The 25,345-nt window shown below is 40.6% G+C and overlaps 1 pseudogene; it reads left to right on the plus strand.

Moving 5' to 3' along the window:
* LOC125302356 overlaps nt 1–25,345 on the plus strand; it is a 26,811-nt pseudogene continuing 1,466 nt past the window's right edge.

A 25,345-nucleotide genomic window follows, 5' to 3' on the forward strand; every position in this document is an offset into this window, starting at 1 on the left:
ATGACTACGGTGATAGGCACCCTTTCTGCCTTTGACGTGAAGGAACAGACATGGGAAGAGTATTGTGAGATACTAGAGCAGTTTTTTGAAGCTAACGGAATTGATGACGGAGAGAAGCAGAGAGCTATCCTCATCAGCGTGGTGGGGACCAGCCACATACAAACTCATAAGGAATCTGGTGAGTCCAGATAAGCCCAGCTCGAAAACATACAGTCAGTTAAAAACTTTCATGAAAGAGCACTTCAACCCCAAACCGAGTAAAATCGTGCAGAGATATAAATTTGACTCGCGCTCCCGCCAGTCTACGGAGACCGTCAGTGCATATGTAGCAGAATTGAGACGATTAGCACATGATTGTAACTATGGTACTACACTGGAACAGATGTTAAGAGACCGCCTTGTGTGCGGTATTAATGATGACAGGATTCAAAGACGCTTGCTATCCGAAACAGACTTGACTTTTGAGAAAGCATTCAAAATTGCAGTAGCTGCAGAAGCTGTTAGTAAAAATGTTCAAGACCTACATAAGGCACCGTTAGCATGCAACAGCATGAAGACAGAGGGAACGTTGAAAAAGGAGGGAGAATGGAAAAAGAGAGATAAAGAATGCTATCGATGTCATGGGAAGCAACACAGCGCAGCTGAGTGCAAATTTAAGGAGGCAAAGTGTCACTGTTGTGGGAAAGTAGGGTACATAGCTAAGGCTTGCCGAAATAAAAATAAAGAAGGCGCACGACCCATTGAAAAGAAAGCATACAGAGCTGAGCGGTGTTCACGTCCACATCGATCACATAATGTAGACTGTATAGATCTGAAGAGGAAGCATTCACATTAGCCTGCATGAAAACGGAGACATCAATTCAGAGAATAAAACCATTTGAAGTGACTATGGAAGTGAATAAGAAGACAGTACATTTTGAAGTTCAAGGAGATGTGGAACGAGAAGCAACGCCCTCAAATAAAACAAACGAAACTTTTACTTAAGTCATATACAAGGGAGAAAATCAAAGTAGCGGGGTAGCCGAAGTTGAAGTAAACTATGAGTGGCAGGTGAAGACATTGCCCCTAGTGGTGGTTAAAGGTACAGGACCTAGCTTGTTAGGAAGAGGATGGCTAGAGGCTCTAAAGCTGAAGTGGGAAGAAATAAAAAATGTAAGAACAGAGGCACAGAGTCTACAGGAAGTGCTCATGAGAAATGAGGATGTCTTCAAGCAAGAGTTAGGCATGTTGAAAGGCATGAAAGCAACCATTCGAGTGTCTGCTGAAGCACAGCCCTATCGGCCCCGCTCAGTTCCTTACGCCATGAGGGCAAAAGTAGAAGAGGAGATAGATAGGCTGCTGAAGGAGGACATTATAGCTCCCGTTAAATATGCTGAGTGGGCTGCACCCATAGTTCCTGTCTTAAAGCCAAATGGTTCGGTCAGAATATGCGGAGATTACAAACTAACAGTTAACAGTGCCTCCTCACTAGAGCAATACCCTATTCCCCTGCGTCGAAGACCTATTTAATACTCTGTCAGGAGGGAAACAATTCTCCAACCTCGATTTAAGCCACGCCTATCAACAGATTGTAATGGATGATGCCTCAAAGAAATACTTAACAATAAACACACACCGAGGCCTGTTCACCTACAATAGGCTCCCTTTCGGAGTTTCATCAGCGCCCGCCATTTTCCAGAGAACAATGGAAAACCTGTTACAAGGCCTTCCAAGAGTAGCTGTGTACTTAGACGACATTATTCTGACTGGGAGAGATGAAGCCGAATATCTGAGCACGTTGGATGAGGTACTTAGGCGACTGAAAGACGCTGGCCTGCGACTTCACAGAAGCAAGTGTGCATTTCTACGAAATGAGGTTGAATACCTTGGTCATGAAGTCAATGCTGAAGGCTTACATCCCGTACAGAGTAAGGTGAGAGCCATAGAGGAAGCTCCACCGCCAACCACAGTGACTGAGCTAAAGGCATATCTGGGTCTGTTGAATTATTATAATAAGTTCCTCCCTAGTCTCGCTACAAGCTTAGCCCCGTTACACAAGCTGCTGAGGAAAGATGTTTCTTGGACCTGGAACAACGAGCAGGAAGAAGCTTTTCAGAACTCAAAACAGTTGCTGAAGTCAGCTAAAGTCCTAGGTCACTATTCAGCGGACAAAGACTTGGTGCTGGCGTGTGACGCATCGCCATACGGAATAGGCGCCGTACTGTCACATGTCATGGAAGACGGTAGTGAAAAGCCTTTAGGCTTCATGTCACGCACGCTAACACCAGCAGAGAAGCGCTACTCACAGCTCGACAAGGAGGGGTTAGCTATCATTTTCGGGATCAAGAGGTTTCACAAATATGTCTACGGACAAACATTCACAATCAGCACTGACCACAAACCACTGATATCACTCTTTCACGAAAAAAAAGCCAGTGCCACAGATGGGGTCACCAAGAGTGCAGAGGTGGGCAACACTCCTGAGAGCTTATGAGTACAAAATCATATATAAACCTGGGAAGGAACATGCAAATGCAGACGCACTGAGCAGGTTACCACTGCCACAACCAGGGGAAGAGGACGACAGACCAGGTCCTCATGTTGGAGGATGGTCATGGAGGACCCACCTATCACGACAACACAGGTTAGACAGTGGACAGCTAAGGACGAAACACTCTCCCAAGTGCTAGTCTGGTGTCTGAAAGGATGGCCAAGAGAGGTGGATACAATGTACAAACCCTACAGTCAGAGAAGACTGGAGCTGAGTGTGAAAGATGGGTGTGTGCTCTGGGGGGCGAGAGTGGTCGTTCCGCAGAGAGGTAGGAAAGCCATTTTAAAACAGTTACACCACACACACCCAGGTATATCTAGAATGAAGGGCTTAGCACGTTCATACGTTTGGTGGCCAGGAATGAATTCCGAAATTGAGAAAGAAGTACAGTCCTGCCATACGTGTCAGGAAAGCAGAAATCCTCCAGCAGGAGCGCCGCTACACCCATGGGAGTGGCCTGAGACACCCTGGAGCCGACTGCATATTGATTACGCCGGTCCTTTTCTAGGGAAAATGTTCCTTGTCATTGTAGATGCACACTCCAAATGGATTGACGTGTATCCAGCAAGTACAGCAACAAGTCAAATTACCATTGAAAAGCTCAGACAGTGCTTTAGCATACATGGCCTGCCCCAGACCTTAGTATCGGATAACGGAACTTGCTTTACAAGCCAAGAGTTTAAAGCATTCCTGAAACAGAATGGCATACAGCACATAACATCCGCACCATTCCATCCGGCGTCGAACGGCCTAGCAGAAAGAGCTGTACAGTCGTTTAAACAAGGAATAAAGAAAATAAAAGGAGACACTTTGGAAACAAGAATAGCTAGATTTTTGTTCAATTCTAGAATCACACCGCAAACCACGACTGGATTGTCACCAGCTGAAATGCTTATGTCCAGGAGATTGCGCTTTACACTGGATCTTCTACTACCTGATGTGAAGTCAAAGATACGTAAGAAACAACTCAAGCAGAAAGAACAACATGACACACATAGTAAGTGGAGGAGTTTTTCTCACACTGGTGATGATGTGTACATCCGAAACTACAGTCATGGACCCCGATGGATACCCGCGGTCGTTGAAGAGAACACAGGACCTGTATCCTATACAGTACAGACCGGAGATGGACGAGTCATGAGACGCCATGTTGACCAAATCAGAAAACGGCATACAACAGTGAGCAGTGAAACGCCCATTCCCGAGGTGACTGTGGAGCCTACCAGTCTTCAGGTTCCAGATCCAGTTTTGGAGGCCCTGCCTGCAGACTCTGCTGTCACTACTTCGGTCCGAGAGAAAATGACTGTTCCTGAGACAGCCCAAGCATACCCTTCAGCTGTTGAACAGCCAGATGCAGGAGTAGATCCACTGCCTGAAAGACTTTGTGAAATAGTAGTGAGATCTCTCAAGCAAGAGCAAGAATGTGCTCTGGGACTCACTGGAAGGATGGTAGTCTACCCACCTTCCTAGTTGTTTCTAATTCTGTTCAACTAAAAAAAAAAAAAGGGAACGTGACAGTTTGCCAGAATGTGTATGTTTTGTGTTAACTGTGAGATCAGACAGTCTAGGAGTGTTTGATGTTGATGTAGTTTTGCTTTCTGTGTTAACAGGATTAAGTACAATGTCAGTAATACAGTACAATTGGGATTAGTTGGGGGAATACGTGATGTTTAATCACTGGAGTAGTTTTTCTCTTAAGGGGGGAGGGATGTGGTATCCTGATATTTATGTTGCACTACCTGCAGTACCACTCCACACCACAAGAGGTTCAGTTGACCTTCAGGGTCATTAGGTATATTGAGTTGATGAAATACTAGATAGAAAAAGTAGTAACCTGCTGTTTGGATGCCCTGTCACGTTCGTAATGAAATAAATGATAACTACGATTATCGTGAGTGATTCAGTCTTTAAAACACTGAAGTTACCACACCTTCTACTCCCAAAAAGTTGAGAGAAACCTCAACACCTCAGCCTCTATCGAACAGGAGGACTAACGCAACATCCATTCACCAACACCGGGTAAAGTAAGCTAATGGCTACATCTGAGACGAACTAGCACTAAGTCGCCTACTGCGGGGCTAGGCTCCACTTATGGTATGCTGTGGACTGTTAAGGCATGTTTCAGTTTGTTATTTTTATTTTATTATTATGTATTCTTAGCTTTGTTCTTGTTCATAAGTACTTTGAATGTATAGGAGTTTTCTTCACTATTATGTTGACTCAGGGGCTCTCTAGAGAGTAAGTTTTTGATAACGAGTTTTTGGGAGCGTTTAGAAAAGGGACGAATCCTGCGTGCTGCTAATTTAGCAGAGATAGGAGGGGTTGGGTTTATTGGGGATAATGGGGTAGGCTGGACTTTACATTCTAGTTCTGTTTGTCATTGTCAACTTGTTGGATTTCACTGTGTATTATTACTGACTTTAATGGTGTTAGATCAAGGCATGACACACATTTTGTATGTAAAAGGTGAAATGATCACTATGTGCAAATCTGTAGGACTTCTGTGTGGCTATGGCTGATAGGGTAAATGTTGGCGGATCAACTGTCAGGTTTACATCGTGGGACGTTAAAGGTCTTAATGGCCCTGTTAAAAGAGGTAAAATACTCTCTCACATAAAAAATCTGAAAACTGATATTGCATTTCTCCAAGAAACGCACTTACGTAATGCAGATCAACTACGCTTAAAGAGACATTGGGTGGGGCAAATATTTCATTCTAGCTTTAACACCAAAGCAAGAGGTACAGCAATAATAATACATAAAAGAATTCAGTTCACTTCATCTATCTATATATCTGATCCACAAGGCCGTTATGTTATAGTATCTGGGCAACTCTTTCATATACCTGTATTACTGGTGAATATATATGCTCCTAATTGGGATGATGCTAGATTTGTGCAAATGGTTGTTTGTCAGCTACCAGACCTTAACACCCAGCTGTTGATTTTAGGGGGTGCAAACTCTCTCTAAAATGGCTTGTAAGTTTTCAGAATTTTTCAGCCATGCAGCATATGTGGATCCTTGGCGCTATTTTAATCCTCAGAGTAAAACGTTTTCATTTTTTTCTAACGTACATCACACATATTCCAGAGATAGATTATTTTTACATAGATAAGAAACTTTTGAATTCAGTGGAGAAGGTTGAGTATTCCACTATTGTAGAATCAGATCATGCCCCCATTTCATTTTCAACAAAACTACAGTAGTCGTCCACAGTGGCGATTTAACACCACATTACTGTCAGATAACACATTCTGCACTTCAATAGGTATAGCCATCAATACTTTTTTGAAAACTAACAAAATGGATTCTGTATCACCATCATTGCTATGGGAGACACTTAAAGCCTATCTTAGGGGATAAATAATAGCTTATTCTTCTCATCGTAATAGGGAAAGAAAGAAACAAAAACAGCAGCTAATGGATGCCATATCTGATTTAGATAGTAAATATTCCTCCTCTCCAGAGGTGGAAAAAGTATGAAAATATTGTACTCAAGTAAAAGTACCAATACTTTGATGAAATATTACTCAAGTACAAGTTAAAATACCGATCTGAAAATGTACTCAAGTAAAAGTAAAAAGTAGTTAATTTAAAATGTACTTTAAGTAAAAGTTACTTAGTTACTACTTTTTTTTTTGGGGGGTACCAGAACAACCAGTTTTACCAGAGACTTTCTAATGAGGAGATACAGCACTCAACTGTTGTCATGTGGTGTGTTGTGAATACATTGAGCCAATCATGTGGTGTGCTGTGAAGACATCGTGCCAATCATCTGTTGTGATCTCGTCGCTGAGCAAGATTGGTGTCGTGAAGCCTTACACACACACATTTCTGCAGAAATAGATGCCCGATAAGTGCCCAAAAAGTGTTGCAATATGGCCGTACTTGCCTAAAAGCTATGGAAGTACTTGCCTAAAAGCACTTTGGTCCTAGCTCGAGTTGCTGCAGCCAGCAGCTAAGGCGGCCATGTTCATGCTCCCAGTGTGTAGCGCTGTAGCTGCAGCAACTCGAGCTAGGTAAAACCGATTGTTTCAGTTTTGTTCATACCGACAGTACTCGGTGACGTTGAGAAATGTCAAAAATGTGAAAAATCAACGGAGTTCTCCTTTAAGTTTGAGCAGTAGTTGATTTTCAAAGTTAGTTGCACTCATCCTTGGTCACTTTGCAGTGAACAGTAATCCAGCACAACTGAAAAGCCCCTCACAGGCAGCTGAGACAGGCAGGCCAATGTTGAGTTGCAGAGTTTTTTTATATTTGGAAACGAGCAGAAGGTTCAGCAGATTAAAGGGTGTTGAACTGGGGGGAAAAGTGGGAAGTACTAGGACCCCAATGGAGGAGAGGGCCCTTGAAAGGTGGATTACGGGGGGCACAACATTTTCACCAGGCATTAGTAATAACTCAGGTAATCCACACATAAAAAATCCAAACAACTCCATAAGTAGAGTCATGTGTAATGAAGTGGAATAACACAGGGGAAAAGTATTGAACACGCTTAAGAAAAGCACTAAGGCAAGGGAAAGGGAAGGAACGAGCTGGAATCTGTAAGTAGTTAGAGAGTAGTTATCCTTTCTATCTGTGCAAATTAATATAATCTTAGTTAGTAGCCTACATATTGATGGGCTATAAAAGGTTTTTCATTACCAAGGTGTCACACAGGAAACATTTCATGATGGATAAAAGCAATAAGCTCTCCCAAGACCTTTGCAACCTTATTGTTGCAAACATCAATGAAACTGGTTACAGATGTATTTCAAAACTTCAGAATCTTCCAGTAAGCAGCATGGGAGCCATTATCTGCAAGTGGAAGGAACATCACTGCATCATCAACCGGCCATGCACAGGATCTCCTCGCAATATTTCTGACCAGGGAGTCAGAAGGATAGTCAATTCCAAGAGCCAAGGACCACTCGGGGAAAGCTCCAAAAAGACTGGAAGGCAGCCAATTCAATTCAATTCAATTAAACAGTTCTGGAAGTAACTAAAGATCAGGATTCACAAGAGGGACCCCTGGAATCTGTTTAGAACAATGGGCCAAAATCACACCTGATACTGCGACTAATACGTTTTGTCATACAGGAAATGTCTTGAAGCTGTCATTACAAACAAAGGCTTTCCACAAAGTATTGAAGAAATTTCAGTAGGAACGTTCAATACTTTTTTTCCTGTGTCATTCCACTTTATTACACATAACTCTTATGTTTGGATTTATATGTGTGTTAATATAATGTGTGGTGAAAATTTCGAATAGACTCACTGGAAGTTTAGGCTAATTAGGCTACTGAAAAAACATTTAAGTGTTCAATACTTATTTCCACCATATATTTATTTTACCTGAATATTTCAATTTCCTCCCTTTAACTTCCTTCCTTACTTTAAATGTCAAAATGAATGTCAGACGAAATTTAAAGTTTGACTGACTGTGATTTTGTATACAACATCGTGAAAACTGTCTAAGGTCACTCTCACTCTCCCTTGCTAAAGAGCTAAATGGTTTAGTCCACCTGCACGATTCATTAGGTAGTCTACAGCAGAGCCATATAAACGTAGAGTTGCGACAATGGGTGTTCAAAATTCCGTTGGTCACGTGGTTTGTGTAAACCTCAACTAGTTCCCGGAAGTGATTGACAATGGATTAGAATCAAGGGGGCAGGCGAATTCCCGGAAGTAGAAGAATCGACGTAGGCTGAAGGGACCACCTCTCTGCTAACTCCCATAGAAGTCCATTCATTCTAGGATTTTTTTGAAATACCATAACTTCATATAACATATATCCTGTGCCGATATTGTAGCTTCTGTGTAATCCACATAAACACTACAAAGGCAAAACAGACTCCACTACCTCGTCCGTAACGTTGGTTAGCTGTAAGAAGAATGGTTAGCTTGTTCGGTTGGAGGGAAGCTAGCTTTGTAATCTCTCTTTTCGCCGTAGGGAGATAACCGTATTGTTTGGATAAGAAGCTCAGTCCACCTTACTGTCTATGACGGTAACTCATAAGCAAAACCTAGCATACACTAACCGTTATGTTAAGGTAAAGCATTACACAGAGGCAACCTAATAATAATAAAAAAGTAAACCTAATTTTTTTTAAAACGGCAGTAATCATTACAGAGGTTTTCGATGGATTGACCGTAGGTCGGAAAAGTGGAAAGAAGATTAGCTTCAAGGCTATAACTTTTTTGTTTTGTTGACTGTTTTTGAAGATCATGTATGGTAGCTTCAACATTAACACGACTTGGTGAGGATGATATTAATAATAGTACATAAATAAATGTTTAACTTTGATGACTTTGAAGGCGAAGGAAGTGTGAGAAGAATTTCTGTGTATCTATCATATGAGTTACAAGATTCAGTTCGATGGCTCACGTCACGAAGTTAAGTGTGAGTCTGCGCAGTACTGGGGGGACCAACTGAAAAATCGTTCTATTTGACTCAGTGCCCTCCCATTGAAAACGACGGAGTCTGTTCGTCCATTTCTTTTACTGTCTATGATTAGAATGCATTAAATAGGCTACTGTTCAATGATAGACAGAGCCACGATTTGGGGTAATTGACAGTCAATAAATGCATTGATATACAATATAACACAGTGTAATTATTGTGTAAACTATGTAGTTATCCTACCATTACAACAATATTAAATTAAATTCCAGACCTTATATCTTAGCCTGCTATATAAGGTGGCCTTTTTTCCGCCCTTTTACGTGTCACTTAATATTAATTTCTGTACAAAATCAAGGCGGAGATTCTTTAGAAAACGAATTGCACCCACCCCATAAGTGTATCTAAATTATCGCTATATAAAATAAATGACCTGGTACAGTGACTCGAAAAAGCTGTAAACAGTGTTTTTGAGACGTGTAGCCTACAAAAAGCATGGAGCTCCTGTGAATTTTGATTTTGCAACGAGAAACTGTAACACAGCTAGTCTAACATTACTTGTTTGAGTTTTCTACCCTGCGTTTCCTCTGGTAGTCACTGATCTGAGCTAATGAGTTTAATTACCTAGCCAAGCCTAGCCTATCGTCAAGGGAGAATAAAAAAAAAGTTTAAACGTTTTTTAACATCTCCAGTGTAATGGTGGGCATTCTAAGTTAACCGTAGCATTAGGCCTATCTATTTAGTAACCCCATGGTAATGCGAGTGATCATAATAAAATATAAAATGTGACATGTAAGTCCTTCGATAAATTACCAGGCTATGAACTCATAAACATGAACAGCATTTTGTCATCGTTTGTCATTCACCGTGCTGTGAACAGCATTAAGAGCTTGAGATTCAGACAGGTGAGCACCTGGGAATGGTGTGCATCGTGTCAGAAAATAGCAATTTGATCAGTGATCATGCATCATCAGCGCAAGCTTGGTTTGAAACTTTCTGGGGATGGGGATTTTACACGATCCTTCATCACCGGGCTAGCCATCACTGGGCTAGTGTGCCCTGCTGTGTTAATATGACCGTGCTGATGCTAACAGCTGCAGCTCCCTCAAATCTAGGTTCTCTCATGCATATTAGGCTAGCTTTTGCCTATGAAAATGAATGCAATAAAAAAAACAGTCCTGCTCCTAACTGAAGAAACGTTTACGTTACCAACAATGTTAACAACAAACTCAGTTTCACTGCTGCAAGTACAAAGTTGGCTGTAAATATGCTTCGCCATATTTAACGAACCAGCTAGCTTTGTGATAACAAAATCTTACCTTTTATGTGTTTAGTCAACTGAAAGTTATCCACATAACGATTAAATCCACAGTTATGGAGGAATTGTTTTGGGGAAGCAGTTGCACTTTATCCCACTTTTGCTGCCCTTTTTAAAATTAAACCACTTAAATCCATAGCCTAGATGAGCATTGTGCATAACGTTACAACTATGTTGACATGATGGTAGCAGCTAAAGCTAAATTCCCAAGACACGTCACGTCATAAAAGGTGTAGGCTACAAACGCAAAAACTTAATGACAGCTCGTTTGTGGTGTTGCCTAGTGCTGCCTAATTGAAATGGTATAGGCAAGGTTTATCTTATATTAGGTTATTATGTGTGGCACATTTATTGGGCTTTAGCCTCTTTTAATTTATTTGATAAGGAACTGATAAAAACTGAGCAGCAGAAAAGCTGTCAAAGTCGATACATAAATAGTTTATTATTATAATAAGGTTATTAATACTATTACTTTACTACTATTACTATTGTTACTGTTAATATTATTATTCGGATGAGCCAATAATGTAAATCTGAGTCTGGAATGTTGGCTACAAACAGTCTGTAACCAAAGATCCTTAATTACTAGCTCCGCTTTAACCCTCTCTGCTGTAACTGCACTGCTGCAAATTGTTAACTTTCGGGAACTATGAGGCTTCCATTAGCCGCCATTGTTGAAAAAAATGGAACATTAGCGTCAATGGAGTTGTCACAACTCTACCTTTATATGGCTCTGGTCTACAGTAGCCTATCTTTTGTTTATTTAGCTGAGCATCGCTAGTAGGCCTAGTGGACCGCTAATTGTTGTGCTGCTGGTGCAATGTCTTTCTCCAAGAATGCCAAGTCAGGTTACCAAAAAAAAGTCCAAAACAGGAAAAAGAGAGACATTCAAATGAGGGGAAACAACTGCTAATCAAAAACTTTCCAAAGAAAGGTGAGCACAAAATACGAAATCCCATGGTGTTTGCTTGAATATCTCCGCAATCATTAGTGCTAAAACGAACTGAGATAACCCATTGAAATAGTGGAAAATACATAGTCTAGACATGTAATTTGATGCATCTCGTGATCCAGCTCCATCTCCATCACTTTCAGAAAGACTGCATTGCGCTAGCTTGATTCATGTCCTGTTGTAGGCTAGCCTACATGCTGATCATTATCACTAGGCTAGTGGTTTAGGGCACGATTTTTTTTCTCTCCTTTTCTGTTTTCGTTAGTCTTAACTTTTTTTTTTTTACTCAAGTAACGGATGGGATTTTTGATGTAGCGAAGTACAATACTTCACTCAAAATGTAATCAAGTACAATTTAAAATACCGATTTTATAAACTACTTAAAAAATACAAAATACACAGAAAAACACAGAAATGTATTTCATTACTTTCCACCTCTGCTCCTCTCCAAGTCCATCTCTTTATAAAGAGAGAATATCATTACAAACTCAGTTTAACTTAATTTCTACCTCTGAAACGGAACGACTTATGAGATCGCGTGGATTGCATTATGAACATGGAGAAAAATCAGGGCGTCTTTTGGCACATCAACTTAAATCTAGGTCAGCAGCACAGATTATATCAAAAATTGAAGATGCAACCGGTGGAATCACAACAGACCCCCTAAAAATAAATGCTACTTTTAAGGACTTCTATTTTGATTTATATAACTCACAATCACTGAAAGATACATCACTGTTTCAGACTTTTTTTTTAAAACCTTTAAAGTCCCCACACTATCTGCTAATCACAAGGAGTATCTAGATCAACCGATGGCACTTGAGGAGGTTAGATCTGCCATCTCAGCCATGCAAAATGGAAAATCCCCAGGGCCAGATGGCTTTCCAATTGACTTCTATAAGAAATTCTCTGATCAGCTAACCCCCCTACTATTAGATATGTTTATTGATGCATTGTCACAGGGCAAATTGCCTGACTCCCTTAATGAAGCATCCATAACTCTTCTGTTAAAGCCGGGTAGGGATGCTTCAAAATGTGGATCATACCGACCAGTATCACTTTTAAACACTGATATTAAAATACTGTCCAAATTATTGGCTACACGTTTGGAAACACCATTACCACATATAATATCAAACTGACCAAACAGGTTTCATCAAAGGGTGGCATTTATTTTCCAACATTAGACGGCTTATGAATGTGTTGTATAGTCCCTCATCTGATGATTCCCCAGAAGTTGTGGTTTCATTAGATGCGGAGAAGGCTTTCGACCGCGTTGAATGGGATTTTCTTTTTTTTTGTTTTAAAGAAATTTGGTTTTGGTAAAACATTTACCAACTGGATCCAACTGCTTTATTCCTCCCCTCAAGCCTCAGTTATTACAAATCAAATGCTCTCCCAATGTTCCTCTCTGTCTAGAGGTACCAGACAGGGTGGCCCATTGAGCCCTTTATTATTCACATTAGCAATAGAACCATTAGCCCTGGTCCTCAAATCAACACCCTCAATACATGGTATAAGTAGATGGGGACTGGAAATGAAGTTATCATTATATGCAGATGATATGTTGCTTTACATATCAGATCCAATGCAAAGTATCAATACAATTATTTCAGTGTTACATACTTTTGGTCAGATCTCAGGCTATAAACTTAACTTATCAAAAAGTGAATGTTTACCTATAAACAAATTAGCTATGCAAATCCCAGATCATGCTCTGCCATTTCATATTTCTAGATCAGGATTCAAATATTTGGGTATTAACATAACCCCTGCATTTAAAAACCTCTTTGATGGAAATTTTGCCCCACTCATGTCTAAACTTAAATCAGACTTACAAAAATGGGACATTTTGAATCTGACTTTAGCAGGCAGAGTGAATTGTGTTAAAATGAACGTTCTGCCAAGATTTTTATTTCTGTTTCAATGTATTCCCATCTTCTTATCCAAATCATTTTTCTGTCAGCTTGACAAAATAATATCTAAATTTATATGGAGTGGTCAGAACCCTAGAATTAGTAAAGATTTCTTACAACGTCCAAGAGCTGGAGGCGGGTTGGCTCTGCCAAATTTTAGAAGCTACTACTGGGCAGCAAATGTCCACAAAATAGCGTACTGGATTCAATCTCCAGGTATAGACTGGTGTGAAATGGAGGGCATGTCATGCATATCATCATCTCTCCTTGCCCTGGTTTCGTCTAATCTTCCTACGAAGATATCACATTTTACATCCAACCCCGTGGTAATATCTACTCTCAAAATATGGTCTCAGTTTAGGAGGCAGAACAACCTGAGGGGAACTCTTCTGACTTATACTCCGCTGTGTAACAATCACAACTTCTTACCCGCCAAATGGGATCACACCTTTAGAGCATGGTATAGAAAAGGGATCATGAGGTTCAGTGATCTATATGTGGATGGAACCTTTTCTAGTTTCAATGATTTACGTTCCAAATATGACCTCCAACAAAATGACCTATTTCGCTATTTTCAAACGCGTCAATTTGCTAAGAGCCATAGCCCGCAGTTTCCTAGCCTTCCTAATGAGTCACTTGTAGATTCAGTTTTGAAAGTTCCTTTTTGGTTGAGGGGTTTTACTGCACACTCTTACACAATGATCATGTCAATGGACAATGCCAAGCTGGTCAGGATCAAACTTAAATGGGAGAAAGAACTTGGCACTGAAATCTCTGAAGATACTTGGACTGAAGCTCTGAAAAGAGTGAACAATAGTACTTCTTGTGCAAGGCTTAGTCTAATCCAGTTTAAGGTGGTTCACCGCTTGCATTGGAGTAGAGCGAAGATTTCTTCATTTTATCCAAATGTTGATAGTAGCTGTGTCAGGTGTCATGTTGATGTGGCAGATTTGACACACATGTTTTGGTCGTGCCATTTGCTAACAGGGTACTGGTCTGAAATATTTGATGTGCTGTCTAAAGTCCTTGGAGTCACTTTACAACCTTGTGAAATGATAGCATTATTTGGTGTAGTATATGAGGAAACAAGCATGACCAAGATACAACTCAACATCATAGCATTTGTTTCTTTGCTGGCACGAAGGCAAATTCTGCTTCATTGGAAATCTAATATACCACCCACAGCAGCACAATGGTTGAAAGATGTAATGCTATTCTTACATTTGGAGAAGATAAAATGTGCGATAAGATGCTCAGACAAATTTCAGTTGGTCTGGGAACCTCTTTTGACATACTTTGGTAATCTTCAAGAGCTTCCCAACACATTGATGGACTAAATACTGTAAGAGTTCAGAGATAGAGATTAAGGCATAATTTAACTAGATGTACCGCATAGCGGTACAAAATATGACCGCCGCTCAGTCCTGTACATCCGTTCCGCGAAAATAAATCACACTTCAATTTGTCTCCATATTTTACTCCATCCCCCACTCTTGAAACTTTTGTGTATGCTTGTTTGGCATGCCTGAGTGTGTGTGTGCGGCTGCACAGAAAGTACCCTACTGGTGCTGAAAAGGTGAATAGATTGTAGAATAGCCAAAGAAGATGTAGAATTGTTATAAAACCTTTAAAATCTCTAAACAATCACAAGTAGGGCAGTTCATCACAGTTCATCCATTGCAACTGGATTGATGAAAGGTCACTTACACCTGTAGGCTACATTGTATTTGGGAAAAGCAAAAGGTATCAGCATAATGTTATTTATTTATTTATTTATTTTTAATAAAAAATTATTATATTTTAACGGGCCAAAGTTGAAGAGCTTTTGTCCGTTATTGTTAGTGCAAATATAGGCTGATTCATGTTCCCTTGCATTGTTTAACTGAGGTCCATGGCTAGTCTGGCTTTCATCAGACCAAGCTAAATCTTTTAAGAAATCAAAAAATAAATAGCGGGCAGATCAGGCTGGGTTCACCCAGCCTAGTCCATAGGCACCCGATATTGTTTAATTTTCCGATTGAGATATACACGCTCTGGCTATTCTAAATGCAAAAATGCATCAGGGGAGTTATGACAAAACGGTAACTAACAAACTAGATCCTAATAGAAAGCTGTTAGCTTCCCTAAGCTACAGGTAGGATTATAGGTAGGCCTATTGACAACATAAATTGTCAATAGGCTATGCTGGCGACACAAATAAAATCTCCTTTGGAAACCAATGGCTTACTGCCTTTACAGTATCAAGCCGGACTTAAACTGTCATATCGTGGCGAAAAGTTGTAATAACATTCACGCAGCTCCATGAGTCAAGGAAAGCGCGGAATGAAGTAGCCACTTCTAAATGGGACCCACTACACAGTAGCTTAAGGTGTTTTGCTAAAGCAGCCATAATGAAATGAAGGTGTCATTGTTTGGATACTTCACACACACGTGCTTTTTAATTTCACAGACTACAACTACCAAGCTGTAATCAAAGCACATCGATTCCCCTCTCACACCCTGCACGACTTAAAACAAAATAAACAGGCGTCTCAGTCTCACGCTTGTATAGGCAAAACTGTATCAGACCCGGTGTAACGTTGGTAAATCTTCCATTGCACAGAATGATTTTGTAGCACGGCAATAAATGACAGTCGAAAGATACAAACAGTGCTGCTATACATTTGCTTGGTATAACCGCATTTATAGTTTTCTACAAATGCAATAAATCAAATGCCTCCATCACTCAACCAACGCTTAACGGTAACATTACCTAGGTCCTTATTGATATTACAAGATTAACGTACCTGCAGTAAAACCAAGCATGTCCGATAAACATCCTCAGATTTATTTCGCTTCAAGAAGAAATGGGAATTACACTTCATGTGAACATCCTCCTATCCTTATTAGATGTTCGCCTGCGGTAAATTACAGTCCTTGTATGAAGCGGCCCATTGTTTTTCCAACCCACTTTTAACTTCCAACAAAATTACGTCTCACTGCAACGATGCGCCATCTAGTGGACAAACGACTACTTCTCGCCAATACTGAAAATGCAGCCATGATGATGATGAATATTTATTTTGGCTTTCTTTTAATCCTACTGATTTTCATTTTTTACCGGGGGGGGGCAAATCACAAATGAGTGATTATGAGCCAGGTTGATGTGGGCCCTTGAGACCAACATACCATAAAAGATTCACAGAGAACTGTGTCTGCCCTACCCTCCTTTCGGGGGGTCCAGTCCAGCGGGGGGGGGCTGCAGATGAAAACAAAAAATGACGGTTCCATGCTATCCATGTGGGGGTACATGCCCACCAAGTTTTGTGTACCCCGGTCTTTCAGTGTCCCGGGAATCCTTGTTGGTGTACGTCACTAAATGTACACATAATACATAATGTACACAGATACCTTCAATTACACCACCTCATTTTTACTTTTTTGTTTTTAACTAGGTGGCGCTATACATGAAATGAGTGGTTATGGAATGGGTTGACATGGCCCCTTGAGATCAACATACAAAAAAAAAATGGTCCTCCTAAACCCTACGGTTTTCGAGATATTCACAGAAAACTGTGTCTGCCCTACCCTCCTTTCGGGGGGTCCAATTCAGCGGGGGGGCTACAGATCAAAACGAATGGATCAAAATGGTTCCATGCTATCCATGTGGGGTTACATGTCCACCAAGTTTGCGGTGTACCCGGTCTTTCAGTGTCGGGGAATCATTGACGGAAATTTGGGCATGTGAAAAAGAAAAAAAAAAAAAAAATCTGACTAAACCTATATGACCGCCGCTTCGCTGCGCGGCGGTCATAATAAGTCATACAGAGCTTTGAAGTCATGTTGTCCCTCATTGAAACCCTATTCATGTATCTGTGTTTTAATTTTACTTAGGTGTGTCTATTCAGAGACATTTGTAACTAAACATTTCCTTTTCCTTTATTATTTTATTATTTTCATTGTTGTTGTGTTGGTCCAGTCGGGGTGGGTGGGTGGATGGGTGGGGGGTGTTTTGTGTGTATAAAAAGGATAAAAAGAAGAAAAATCTTTTGTAACTTTGCTGATAAGTCATTGTAAATACTCATGGTTTTTCAATAAAAAAATTATAAATAAATGTAACCTGAGAGAGGAGGCATCATGTTCACAGCATGGTGACTTCATCCTCACCATTCCTCCTGATGTGGCTGTAGGGAGACAGGACGTTTGAAGGTGAGCGTGCGGTGGTGAAGCTGTTGGACATGGGATTGCTCAATACCTCTCCGACTCCATGCTTTGTAAAATGACTCTCTGTAAGCAATACACATAAAGTAACTACCATTTTGCTTCTCAGTGGGCGAAGTGTCGTGAGTGTTTATGCGAGTGTCTAAGACTGATTTGCTGATGATGTGCATGAAAGGGTGTGTCTAAACAGTCTGGGAGAAGCTGAGACGTAGCACATTGTGCCTTGAGCCCCAACCAGCCAGCTGTTCTGATCCAGCAGACAGGAGGAGATCTCTCATGTGGCTCCCATAACTTGCTCTTAACATACGTCTGCCATCCTGGGCATTGGACTTCGGAGATTCATTGCAAACACATTTTCACCCATGAGAACAAGAGCTGTCTGTTCAAAGAGCATGCCGTTCCTTCTACAACTAATCAATACCACCTTGAAGATTAAGCCTCACAACATTCATTAAAAGTGACTTTAAGATAATAAGTGTAGGAAATCTCGCTGGGAAAGGCTGTGCTGCATCATAAATCTAGGAAGTGTTTTAGTTTAGCTTTTAATTTGACTTCCCCCACATCAGATAACTGCAATCTCGAGTCTTGATTTCACAAAAGAGCCTAAAAAAACACACACACACACACACCCTCTCACACACCACCCTTATCCTGATGAGATGAGTTTCGGTTTGGCTATTTTTACAAAAACAGAACTTTCCATTTCCAGACATCTGCTGATAGAAACACAACTGAATGTTACGTACCCAGGGTAAATATTAAATATGACTTTTTTACTTGGAGGAGGAAAATGTTACCACCATTTTTGAGTAAAGAGAGTAGCCGCACACTTTCTCAATAACCAACCTTGGCCAAATGTCAGTTATGAATAGAGATAGAGGAAGAGAGAAAAGAGTGTGTGCAGTTACTCTATTTTATTCGTATCATCCTGCTCAGCAGCTCTATACTTTTTACACATTTTTTTTAAAAAGAAAATGCACTTACTTATAAGTTCCAAATCATAAGCTGTTGTTGGCTTACGTGAAGGGTTTACATGAGACAACCCAACATCTTACAGAGATATCTGCTGACATCTAGTGGTGATTTAGTCAGCTTTCTCAACTTTAGTTTTCCAGCAAAAAGGTAACTAAAAAAGAGGTCAAATGACTGCTGTGATGTAAATGTGTTTCTGTCATATGATCTTATAAACTGCTCTTGTCTTGTGTATTGTGTAAACAACACTTAAAGCATAACTCCAGATTAAAAACAACCTAGGGTCTATTTACGGTAGGGTCTATTAGGGTCTAGGGTCTATTTACGGTAGTTTTGATTGAGAGCAAAATTAAGTTAATTGGTGGAGTTTTGATTAAGACCGTTTTTTGCATTAACACTGAATGGGATTATAGTGAAAGCTAAGGGGGCAAGCTAACACATTAAAAAACAAACGCTGTTTTATACCACTGACGATGCTCAAAATATAATTACACTTCTGGTAGTGTGGTGATAGCCTGGAAAATCCAGAAAGATTAAGGGTCTGGCCACGAACAATGTAATGGCCCAACTCGAGGGGCGGCACCAAGTATGCATTTGAAAATCTCACTGCACGCAATTGGATAACACTAGACCAATGTTTACTCTGAATGATTCCGGAATTCGACACAATTGGATAACACTACGATCAATGTTTACTGATCTCCAATGTTGCAGCCAATACCTCCATGGTTGCAGCGGTGTCGTCATCAGTTTAGCTCGCCTCTGGCCCGCCTATATCAGATACGCCGATTTGATTGGTCCCCCAGGATGCAAGGGGTAAAAGTAACGTGCATCATTGCTCATTGCCAGAATGTCTCGCAGAGACAATTCCATTGTGCTCTTGCGAGATTTCTCTATTTCTAGGGGAGTGTGGTGAGGGTCCCTACAGACAAACTGAAGTAGCTTATTGTAAACTTTTGAAAGGGTAGGCTACACACATCCTCTACATACTTACAGCACACTGCCCCCACCTACCCACCTACACACTACACACACACACACACACAGTCACTGCTCCACTCCCCTCCCGCCCACACACACATCTTCACTGTCATCACTCACATACATTACATACAGTACTCTGCTTGCAATAGTAAGTCCCTGCCCCCCCCCCCCTACATACACAGCACATTATTTCATCAGGAAGCTTCTCCAACACACATCCCCAACATACTTACAGCACACTGCCCCCCCCCCCCAATACACAGCACATTGTCTCATGAGGAAGCTTCTCCAACACACTGAATCCATGCATTTCCACGGAATTAGTTTTGGAATCTGACCCCTTATCATACCTGTTTGTTTGTTCTCGTCGCTCTACTTATCGTGACTTAAATTCAAGATGGCGTCGAACGGTAAAATTCCTTAAGGTACTGTATAAATCGTCTTGTAAATAATCTACCAGTGCTTTTTCAAAGTTCTCCATGTCTCGTTTTAAATGTCAAGGCCCTCGGAAGTCTACCAATGAAGTATGGAGCTACTTTGAACCTCGTAAATGGTGTAAAACAGTGATTTATTTGCATGGCTAGGCCGATGCCCGAGGCACCACAACGAAACCCTGTTGGTAGCATTGGCTAACTAGCGCCAGATTTCTGAGTGCAGGGGACAAGCTGAGGTGAGCTATGAGACATACGTTCACACTTGGTATCATGTTTCAAGCCACTTTAGGTCAAAATCACACCGGAATTATCCTTTAACATCATAAAATATATGGTTCACTTTTTTTTTTTGTTTCATGTTTAAGGACTTTTCCACAATTGAAGGGTACAACAGAGTTAGCATGACATTTGTACAATAATTTGTTTTCAATGTCCTGTACAAATATTTTGTACATTGATGTTCCTTGGTCAGTTTGATCCCAGCTGTATGAAACATAGGATACATGAATATTTGACACATTATGGATATTATTATTTGAATAGTATGAGAACATATTGTTATTATCATTATTACATACACAAGTACATATTACATATAAGTCATTTTGGCAGGACCGTATAAGTCAAAAGGGGAAGCAACAGCAAGCCTTTGGGCTGCTGACACTGGATGGGCAATATTGCCAGCCAGGGTTCCAAGGTTCATAAAGGGGGGTGTGTGGGGGGGGGGATTGTTTTGTAGGGCTTTTGATGGTGGTTATTACACTCTTGTTAAGTACCTGTCACAAAAAACTGGGTAACAATATAATTATAATCATTTTCTGAGGGTTTATTTAGCTGACCCCAAGGATAAAGAGTGTCGGTAAGATTTGAGGATAACACAAGGGTTAACAACACACTCACACAGTAATTTAACCTGCTAGCTTGAGTTATATAGCCTACACCAGTCTCTCCATTACCAGATCTCTTCAGTCAGATTATTCAGTCTCACAGTGACCAAGCACTTTAGGGTGGATGGGAAGACTCACCTTGTGGTAGGCTACAATCTTTTCTTCTGAGTCTGAGCAAACGCAGGCACCTGATAGTGTTTTGATCAGATAGGCGATAAAACAATCAATATTTACACTGAATAATCTTTACAGTCATAGCAAACAGCTATTTCATGATGATGCTTCAAAAGACTTCACCCATATGGCATCCACAGCTATGCCAAATATTGTCAATTTAGTAGTGGTTTCAAAAAGGAGACTTGTTTTCACAACTTTGTAGTCATTATAACACTTACAATTAAAAGTTAATGTGAACAATGCAATAACAGTGAATGTCCTTTAAAGGATGATCTGAATCGAGTCTTCCTTGGCCTGCTCCTGAAGCTCCTATTCCCAGTAGGCTACTGCCGCAGGGGATCGTCGTGTCGTGACACATCGTGACCCTTGGACTCTGTTCAAAGCAGCTCTCGTGTTGCTATGACGGTCCTGCCTGCGCCGGTGATTGAATAGGCAGTGAAGCACACCTCTCAGGTACACAAAAAAACAGACAAGAGCTTCACACCAGTCTACCAGTCTGCTACTGATTGATCTAAGCACAATTAGCCCATCAAAATAAATGCATAAAGATGAGGCAGGGCGAGAGAGAGATTCAGAGGAAGAATTAACCGACAGGCTTCAGATCCTGATTCATGAAAGGAGCTTCATCAGATTTTCACTGGACAGGTGTTGGGTCTTTGTCTGATTGCAATGACATAAACACAACCCTTTAGAGTAGGCCTACTGAAAAGCAACTGATTAAAAATCACTGATGGAAAAATAATGATGCAGAATGTAATGGACAGTGAACAGCCTACATTCTACCGCAGATCAAATGTAGCAAATTTGCCAAAAGAGTGTCGTGGTCTTTATTGACATATATCCTTTAGTTTATATATCTTTTATGTAGTATCTTTATTCTGTGTAATATCATTGTTTTGTGAAACTGAAGTCTGTAGTATGTTCAGTGTGGGAAAGGAAGACTGGTTTAAGTGAAAGAGCAGGCCTGGCAGAAAATGGCATAGACAAGGTTTGGTGCCAGGAAATGTAAGCAAAACCTAAAGAATGGCAAAACCTAAAGAATGTATGAATAACAGGATGAGAGGGCAAAGGTGAAGTACCATATATTACTTGGTCAGTTATCTGTAAACATAGAGTGACTTGTCTGGGATGACTTGAAGGGGTATAAAGGCTGGACAACAGCCAGAGGATGTTAGCTTACTTAGCTCACTGCTCACTTATCTTACTTTGCTTTCACTTACTTACTTGCTTCACTAATGCTCCGGAGTGCATTAAAGCCATCATCTGCAGTATACATCCACAGTGTGCGGACTTCTTTTGAGTTTGTATTATTTAATGTGGATTTGACACCACAAGAGGTCCTTTATTTTTTCGAATTTAGCAATGCTGACCTACTTCAGCAGGGCGTTAAACCATAGCCTAGTGCTCCTGCAATGGGCTATTCAACTAAGAAGTAGGCTTAGGCTAGAGTCCGACCGAAATGGGATTTTAAGGCCGATACCGATTCCGATATTTGAGGATGTGAAAAACCAATAAACGATAAATCTTCCGTTGTTCATTCAATACAATGTAAAATTGTAGGACTACTAGCATAACCTATTGAAGAGTTCTGATCAAGGTGGGACATTGTGTCTAAATAGGCCTAACTAACTGGTCTCCTTAGCCTGGGGTGCCATTCCGAACTTAGTCCCACCCACATGACTACGTCAGGCTATGGTCTCCTAATGAAAGGCTAAATTATGAAATAATTATGAATAACAGCGTCAGGTCTTTGTACTTCTGTGATAGACATCAATGCCACGTTAACCTTCAAGGTATGTTGCCTACTTAATGCTTTTTCATTTTTTTTACTGTTAACAGCATTAAACAATGCAATACTTAGTTTGATTGGAAAGGAAAACTGCAAAATCTGATTCAGTGTGGTCCACGCAAGATGGGATGACTGCCATCTCCCATCAGCCTGGAAGGATACTTAAACCCTGACTATTTCCTTGACTAGTTAGAGCAGCTGGTGGATCTTTCCTGTTTTTGAGATGGTTAACATGGTCGGAAACTCTTAAAATTTGGCACGTCAGGTGTCACGCATCGCAGTTAGGTACAAGAGCTTGACCCCGGGCGTGGCCCAGGGACTCGCTAGCGCCCCCTTAGGTGACTGATCTCGTGGTTGGAATATATTTTGAGGTGGTTAACTTAATCGAAAAGTCTTGAAATTTGGCACACACATCAGGTGTCACACAAAGCAGCTAGGTAAAAAAGCTTGGCCCCGGGCATGGCCCAGAGACTCGCTAGCGCCCCCATACGCCCCTTTAGATGACTGATCCCGTGATGGGCATATACTTTCAGCTACACACAACAAATTTGGTAGGTGTCTGTATCTCCCCAAGATGAACAACTTTCGTATGTACAATGCATTAGCCACACGCAACAGGAAGTGAGGTATTTGGGATTTTGTGCAGACTAAAATGTGATGAAATATGTGATGAATCATGATCCCATGGGTGAAAACGCATGAAATTTGGCACACACATCAACTGGTACAGTGAATAGACAGGGATAAAAGCTTGGCACCGGGCGTTGCCCAAGAACTCCATAGCGCCCCCTTATGTCACGGTGACTTGTGGTTGGCATAGAGTTTTAGATACACACACCAAATTTGGTGGGTGTATGTGACTCCCAAAAACAAACAACTTTTGTATTAACATGCCATTAGCCACGCCCACAGGAAGTGAGGTAATTGAGATTTTGTGCATTGTGGACATGATCAATTTGAACGTACTTCTCCTAGACGGTTGATCTGATTCATGTCAAAGTTGGTAGACATGACGCCAAGATGTTTCTGATTCTAAATTGTGAAGCGTTTTTTTGATATGTTGTAATTTGACGAAATGGCGAAATTATTGATTTTAATACTGTTTCACATAAACAATAAATGTGACATAATTCACCATGCATGCCTTGAAATGTTTTAAATTTCACAGGTCATTGGATACCATGTTAATGATATTGATGTTCATGATATTCACATGCCCATAATGCGTGTTTGGCATAGCACCACCAACTAGCAACAGAAAGAATGACAATTACAGGGATTTTTGATATGTTGTAATATATTATGGTTTTAATATCTCACCACATAAACAGGATATGTGTCATATGTGTCACAGTGCATTGAATGAATGGTCTGAAACTTCTCAGGTTAATAGATGTTATGATTATGATGATATCCAGACACCCAATGGGCCTGCCTGGCATAGCGCCACCACCTGGCCAATCAGGAAATGTGCCAGAAATGGACAATGCCTTAACTGATTAATCTGAAACTTTATAAAATATTGGATATTATTGTGATGATATTAACATGTGTAATTCACATGCCTAGCATAGCGCCACCATCTGGCCAAGCAGGAAATGTGCCAGAAATGTTCTATGCTTTGAATAAATGGTCTGGAACTTCTCAGGTTAATAGACATTATGATTATGATGATATCCAGACACCCAATGGGCCTGCCTGGCATAGCGCCACCACCTGGCCAAGCAGAAACATGTGCCAGAAATTGGCAATGCCTTTATTGATTGATCTGAAACTTTACAAAATATTGGATATCATTATTGTGATGACATTCACATGTGTAATTCACATGCCTAGCATAGTGCCACCATCTGGCCAAGCAGGAAATGTGCCAAAAATGTTCAAGGCTTTGACTGATTGATCTGAAATTTTACACAAAATTAGATATCATAATTATGATATTCATATGTCTTATATGTCATATGCCTTGCATAGCGCCACCAATTGGCAAGATAAGGAATGTGTTTTTTTCCACCTCTGTTGGATATCACAATCAGATGCATCAGATTAATCAGATTAGCACACGCATCAAATATGTACATTTCACAAATGCACCACGTCGGTGCTTTGTTGGGTTCCGAAATGTCACGGGTTGCGGCCCGCAGGTGCTCGGGCCAGCCATTGCCGCTTGCGGCTATATTTGTAATTAAAACTCTGTTCCTGATTTTTCCTACCATTCAACTGTATCAAAATTACCATCACCTTGTGTTTGCAGTATGGCTGCGTTGCATGTTGTTTTGTTTTTTTATTTCGCCACTCCGTTAACAGCATTAAACAGATACTTTGTAATTGAAAAGGAAAATGGCATAATGTAAGATAACATACATACTCTTTTATGACTTCCTGTGGCCTGTGCGTGTCCTTAACTGCTGCGTCGCGTTTCATGTGATCATTTAGCCTATTGTGGAGATGAATTTCCACAGCAGTAGACAATAAAGATTTCAATTCAATTTAAAATTATTAATACTCAGACATGGTCTCTTTTGGCTGGAAACATTTCCAATACGCGTGCGTGTCGCGTGAAAAGTAGGCGGTGTTCCTTTCTAGCTGGCACACATTTGCAGTGTGGTAATGGAAAGACAATATTTTAACCTACAATTTAGATGATGGCTCAGTATTTGGCCTTCCTTTACTTAATTGAAAAATGATTATTTGCTGTTATAAATGGCAATACCAATACGTCAACAATTATATCGGCACACCGATTTATCGGTCAGGCTCTATGAAGAAGCCACTAAATAACTTCTGCTAAAACAACAGGTGCT

The sequence above is a fragment of the Alosa alosa genome, chromosome 10 (genome assembly GCF_017589495.1).
Source record: "Alosa alosa isolate M-15738 ecotype Scorff River chromosome 10, AALO_Geno_1.1, whole genome shotgun sequence".
NCBI classification, from domain to species: domain Eukaryota; kingdom Metazoa; phylum Chordata; class Actinopteri; order Clupeiformes; family Clupeidae; genus Alosa; species Alosa alosa.